Raw genomic sequence first — 7,084 nt, forward strand, 5'->3', positions numbered from 1 at the left:
GGCTAAGTCCCAAAATGGGGATGTCAGAACTACACTCATGTGTTACCACATCAAGCAAGGCAAACTTATATGAAGGAAAGGACCCTGATGGGTCATATGGTATTGATCGAAAAATCGGCTAAGTCCCAAAATGGGGATGTCAGAACTACACTCAAATGTTACCACACCAAGCAAGGCAAACTTATATGAAGCAAAGGACCCTGATGGGTCATATGGTATTGATCGAAAACCCTCCACTTGATCCCTCCACTTGATCCTCGTAGAAGGATTTATGCTCTACTCATTCCAATTATGAAACATCATTAAAGAGTTTCATATTGTTATTTCTCGTCACTACCTCCCCGTCCCGGGATTGGGTAATTTACGCGCCTGCTGCCTTCCTTGGATGTGGTAGCCATTTCTCAGGCTCCCTCTCCGGAATCGAACCCTGATTCCCCGTTACCCGTTGCAACCATGGTAGTCCTCTATACTACCATCCATAGTTGATAGGGCAGATATTTGCGAGATCTGTCGTCGGTGCGAGACCATACGATCAGCATCATTATCCAGACTTCAACTCAATGACACGGAGAACCCGCGATTGGTTTGACTAATAAGTGCACCAGTTCCCGCGAGGGTCCTGGCATGTTGCATGTATTAGCTCTAGATTTTCCACAGTTATCCAAGTAACTAGGTTGATGATCTCGTAAATTATAGCTGTTATACTGAGCCTTATGCGGTTTCACATTAAATCTGTTTGTACTTAGACATGCATGGCTTAACCTTTGAGACGAGCGTATATTACTGGTAGGATCAACCAGAATTCCGACTTTGCGTTCGAATGTTCATTGTCCCATTGCACCCGGAGGAGCAAACACCACGTTCTATATGTTGTCAAGTCCGGTAGCACACGGGAGGCGAGCCCCCGTGCGAACCTCATTGCCCTCGTATCACACACACCCGATGCACCGGACAGGCACTTGAGCGGCATTCGACTCCGCTAAGCGCACGTGCGCCCGATTGTGCATGCGCTGACGGGGCCTTCATACCCCTACCACAGCGACCTTATGCCAAACTTCCATGAATACTTAGGTGAGCTGACAAGGGCCTTCATTTCCCTACCATCAACTAAAGGACACGCTAGGCGCGTCCGATCATTGCAACTGCGGGGCTTTCATACCCCAATCACAACAGTACGCAATTCACCAGAGTTTAATCACAACCCCCCCGGACATGGCACACTATTAACTTGCAACAAAACTTAGTGTGTGCCGGGCACATCGGTTCCACAAAATCATTCCCGATGTACCCCAATTGGGGTTGTGAACGCATCCATGGTCCTCTGACACACCCAACCAAGCGTGGATACTACATACCTCAAACACCCAGTACACTAACAGACAAATCAATATATGGTTGCTTTCCCCCAGACATTTGCCAATCACTTGGCACCCGGACGGGAACTCGCTCCTGATTGCGCCATTGCCACCCATTTGCCAAGAGCGAGTTCTGTATGTAGATTTCATTTGGAAAGACAACCGTGTACTGGATATTCTATCCGACGATTACAGATGACGAGTACGAGACTCGACTACACTCACGGATAATACATTTTGGGTCGAGATTGCTTTCGGGGTTTTCGATTGGTCTTGCGCTTGTAAACGTATAACTTTGACTTGTGGTAACCTCGGTATGTTAGTCGATCACGTGGTTGTGAACTGGGTAAGGGTGGGCAATCTGTTCACTTGCACTCTGGGTAGGAATATGGTGAGCGCTATAGGTTAAAGATCATGGTATGGTTCCATCGTGATGACTTTCGCTAGATAGTAGTATGTTTGGATAGTTATAACGTTTTTGGCCATTTGTTCATAGTGTTCGGTCCATTGAGGAATTCGATTGGTCTTTGCTTCACACACGTGGTCGATCACTTGGATGTGAACTAGGGTGAGATTAAGGTGTTCACTAGTGCTCTTCGGTTTTGGATCAGTAATGAGCACTTGATTGGTTTCGCATAATATGTATCCATAGTGATGACTCTTTCCAGCTTAAGATTTCGTTACCAGTTTCGAATCCTCCCCACGTTCGCTTTTACTTGGTTAGGTTTTCGAGTGTAGATTTGAAAGCAATCTCATGTATGTATCCCATCTGATATAAGCCACTGACAGTTCATGTCACCTCGTTCAACTCTCGCTGGGTCACAGAAGTATGTTACTGCGCCCATTATCCCTACTCGGATAGGTTCGGTTCGTTCGTTTTATACTACGGTGAGTAAACTCAATTTGTGCATCGCATAGCCATGGAAAGCAAGCTTTCGCGGGCCTCTTCGACTGTTTTGATACGAGCTGTGCCCGTGATGCTTGTCATCCCAGGATACTAGACCCCTTTGGACGACCGCATGACCATCAGAAAGTAAATTCCACGTTCGGTTTATTTGCTACTTCCACCGTTCTAGTACTATGGGGTTGGAACCCCTAACATAAAGTATCTATGTAGAACCACGAGGGCTCTCAATGTAGAACCACAAGGGCTCTAGTACCGATTCTCTCGGTACGCTTGGTCCGTGTTCCTTTATGTTTGTACTCTTGTGTGTATAAAATTCATGTTCGATTTGGGATATTTGCTACTTTCACCTGTGCGCTGTGTATAACTACGGAGAAACTCAATTTGTGCATCGCATAGCCATGGAAAGCAAGCTTTCGCGGGCCTCTTCGACTGTTTTGATACGAGACTGTGCCCGTGATGCTTGTCATCCCAGGATACTAGACCCCTTTGGACGACCGCATGACCAACAGAATGTAAATTCCAGTTCGTTTTTGGATATTTGCTACTGTCACCGTTTGAGTACTATGGGGCTTGAACCCCTAACATAAAGTCTTTGTGTAGAACCACGAGGGCTCTATAGTACCGATTCTCTCGGCACGCTTGGTCCGTGTTCCTTTATGTTCGTACTCTTGTGTGTATAATATTCATGTTCGGTTTGGGATATTTGCTACTGTCACCGTTTGAGTACTATGGGGCTTGAACCCCTAACATAAAGTCTTTGTGTAGAACCACGAGGGCTCTATAGTACCGATTCTCTCGGCACGCTTGGTCCGTGTTCCTTTATGTTCGTACTCTTGTGTGTATAATATTCATGTTCGGTTTGGGATATTTGCTACTTTCACCTGGGTCCCGTTCTTCATACAAGTCTGCCTTGCTAATGTGGTAACTTTATAGTGTAGTTCTGACATCCCAATTTTGGGACTTAGCCGATTTTTCATGAATTTCCATATGACCCATAGGGTCCCTTTCTTGATACAAGCTTGCCTAGGGCGATCGGTCAAAACTTGTCTTACTATTCGATTGGTCTTCGCAGTTTCACCCTAGGCAATTCGCCTAGGTCTGTCTTCTTGAGGAGGCCAAAACCCGAAATAAGGAGGTCTGGCCGACCCTGAAACCTCCCCTGTCTTAACTACACTAACCCGATTTTTCAGGGTCCTCAGCGCCATACAACTTTGCCTAGGTCACTTATACTCTTGACTTAGGCCATCTGACTTGGTCCGTGTTTCTTCCTAGGGTTCACCTAGGTACTTTGCCTTGCTTGATGTGGTAACTTTTTAGTGTAGTTCTGACATCCCAATTTTGGGACTTAGCCGATTTTTCATGAATTTCCATATGACCCTAAGGGTCCCTTTCTTCATACAAGCTTGCCTAGGGCGATCGGTCAAAACTTGTCTTACTATTCGATTGGTCTTCGCAGTTTCACCCTAGGCAATTCGCCTAGGTCTGTCTTCTTGAGGAGGCCAAAACCCGAAATAAGGAGGTCCAGCCGACCCTGAAACCTCCCCTGTCTTAACTACACTAACCCGATTTTTCAGGGTCCTCAGCGCCATACAACTTTGCCTAGGTCACTTATACTCTTGACTTAGGCCATCTGACTTGGTCCGTGTTCCTTCCTAGGGTTCACCTAGGTACTTTGCCTTGCTTGATGTGGTAACTTTATAGTGTAGTTCTGACATCCCAATTTTGGGACTTAGCCGATTTTTCATGAATTTCCATATGACCCTAAGGGTCCCTTTCTTCATACAAGCTTGCCTAGGGCGATCGGTCAAAACTTGTCTTACTATTCGATTGGTCTTCGCACTTTCACCCTAGGCAGTTTGCCTAGGTCTGTCTTCTTGAGGAGGTCAAAACCCAAAATAAGGAGGTTCAGCCGACCCAAAAACCTCCCCTGTCTGAACTACACTAACCCGATTTTTCAGGGTCCTCAGCGCCATACAACTTTGCCTAGGTCACATGTACTCTTGACTTAGGCCATCTGACTTGGTCCGTGTTTCTTCTTAGGGTTCACCTAGGTACTTTGCCTTGCTTGATGTGGTAACTTTTTAGTGTAGTTCAGACATCCCAATTTTGGGACTTAGCCGATTTTTCATGGATTTTCCATATGACCCATAGGGTCCCTTTCTTCATACAAGCTTGCCTAGGGCGATCGGTCAAAACTTGTCTTACTATTCGATTGGTCTTCGCACTTTCACCCTAGGCAGTTTGCCTAGGTGTAGCTTCTTGAGGAGGTAAAAACCCAAAATAAGGAGGTTCAGCCGACCCAAAAACCTCCCCTGTCTGAACTACACTAACCCGATTTTTCAGGGTCCTCAGCGCCATACAACTTTGCCTAGGTCACTTGTACTCTTGACTTAGGCCATCTGACTTGGTCCGTGTTTCTTCTTAGGGTTCACCTAGGTACTTTGCCTTGCTTGATGTGGTAACTTTTTAGTGTAGTTCAGACATCCCAATTTTGGGACTTAGCCGATTTTTCATGTATTTCCATATGACCCATAGGGTCCCTTTCTTCATACAAGCTTGCCTAGGGCGATCGGTCAAAACTTGTCTTACTATTCGATTGGTCTTCGCACTTTCACCCTAGGCAGTTTGCCTAGGTGTAGCTTCTTGAGGAGGTCAAAACCCAAAATAAGGAGGTTCAGCCGACCCAAAAACCTCCCCTGTCTAAACTACACTAACCAGATTTTTCAGGGTCCTCACCGTCATACAACTTTGCCTAGGTCACTTGCACTCTTGACTTAGGCCATCTGACTTGGTCCGTGTTTCTTCTTAGGGTTCACCTAGGTACTTTGCCTTGCTTGATGTGGTAACTTTTTAGTGTAGTTCAGACATCCCAATTTTGGGACTTAGCCGATTTTTCATGGATTTTCCATATGACCCATAGGACCCCTTCGGCGGTCCTGGGTAAGATAGTTAATTCTAGCTTGCCCTATGTGGAAGAGAGCATACATGAACCAAGAACGAAGGTTATGATCGAGGAATGATTCGACAACTAACCGATGGTATGAAATGTGAAGAATTCAAGCAAGCACACAATCAAGTCATCACTTGGGCATGCTCGATAGCCAACCTCATGACATTAACCTAGTAGAGCATGCGAAAACCAATATATATGTAAACGATGCCTCCCTAGTTCAGCGCTTCAACCAAGTGATGACTTCAGAATGGCTAAATCAAATCGGTTCAAACCATACCATCGGTATCCTATTGAAACACACAAGTCGATATCAAACCTCATGATTGTGTAGTCCTCCACTGGTCCACGCCGCTTCGGCCGTCCTGGGTAAAATGGAACATTCCAGCTTGCCCTATGTGGAAGAGGGCACATTACTCAATACTGTGGTGTGAAGTATAAAGTTCAGTTCTCCCCTGGTCCACGCTGCTTCGGCGGTCCTGGGTAAGATAGTTCATTCTAGCTTGCCCTATGTGGAAGAGGACACTTCATACTTCGTCTCTAAGCGGCGGCTTGACTCCTCCCTACGGGGAACGGGTTTACGCGCACAGCGGCGGCTTACGCACTATGGCAGTCATGGATGCCTTACGTTTCTATGAAAAGTGTGTTCCTCCCCTGGTCCACGCTGCTTCGGCAGTCCTGGGTAAGATAGTTAGTTCTAGCTTGCCCTATGTGGAAGAGGACACGTAGACTTACTGTGGTGTGAAGTATAAAGTTCAGTTCTCCCCTGGTCCACACCGCTTCGGCCGTCCTGGGTAAAATGGATTCATCCAGCTTGCCCTATGTGGAATGAGGACACTTTATGCTTCGTCTCTAAGCGGCGGCTTGCTCCTCCCTACGGGGAACGGGTATACGCGCACAGCGGCGGCTTACGTTATGGCAGTCATGGATGCCTTACGTTTCCATGAAAAGTGTGTTCCTCCCCTGGTCCACGCTGCTTCGGCAGTCCTGGGTAAGATAGTTAGTTCTAGCTTGCCCTATGTGGAAGAGGACACGTAGACTTACTGTGGTGTGAAGTATAAGGTTCAGTTCTCCCCTGGTCCACGCCGCTTCGGCCGTCCTGGGTAAAATGGATTCATCCAGCTTGCCCTATGTGGAATGAGGACACTTTATGCTTCGTCTCTAAGCGGCGGCTTGCTCCTCCCTACGGGGAACGGGTATACGCGCACAGCGGCGGCTTACGCAAGTTAGTCACCCTCGGCAGTGGATCACTCGGCTCATGGATCGATGAAGACCGCAGCTAACTGCGCGTCATAATGTGAACTGCAGGACACATGAACATTGATAAGTTGAACGCATATTGCACGTCGTGGGAACCTACCATGATGTACAGATGACTGAGCGCTTATATTTGAGAAATGTATCGCATACATTTAACTACGCCGTGACACCCGTCACGAGACGTGCACCATGATGTTAACTAGGGTCGCGACGACCCGCTAGCATTAAAGAACCCGTGGTTTACAATATACTGGCATTGGAATTCGAAGTATTTAGAGCGTCCGTGTTCCCGCGTGAGGCGGAAGTACGAGGAGAAGGCGTGCTTGTGGTGTCTGTGGTGGTGTTTACTGATGTCTAGCTTCAGCTTATTTATTTATTTAAATAGAAGCGAAGATGTCAAAGTAGCGTCGAAGCAGCAGCGGTAGCACAAATGATTCAAGTATGGAAGTTGACCAAAGGAACACAAACAAACTAGCGTATGGGCAATGGAAGGTATCAGTGAGTTAAACCACACGCGGGCTAACAGCCCGTTAACCGAGTCCAACGGTACATATTGGACATTGAAACAAAGTAGTCGCAAGCCAGATGTGACGATAACAACCGCAAGGTACA

The 7,084-nt window shown here is 46.8% G+C and overlaps 1 non-coding gene across 1 annotated transcript; it reads left to right on the top strand.

The window, feature by feature from the left end:
* The first annotated feature begins 6,443 nt into the window (after window positions 1-6,443).
* LOC131292462 (5.8S ribosomal RNA) lies at window positions 6,444-6,598 on the top strand. Its single transcript, XR_009190102.1, has one exon. It is a non-coding gene; the product is annotated as a 5.8S ribosomal RNA (ribosomal RNA).
* Window positions 6,599-7,084: the final 486 nt, after the last annotated feature.

This window comes from Anopheles ziemanni (assembly GCF_943734765.1).
Source record: "Anopheles ziemanni chromosome X unlocalized genomic scaffold, idAnoZiCoDA_A2_x.2 X_unloc_60, whole genome shotgun sequence".
NCBI lineage: Eukaryota > Metazoa > Arthropoda > Insecta > Diptera > Culicidae > Anopheles > Anopheles ziemanni.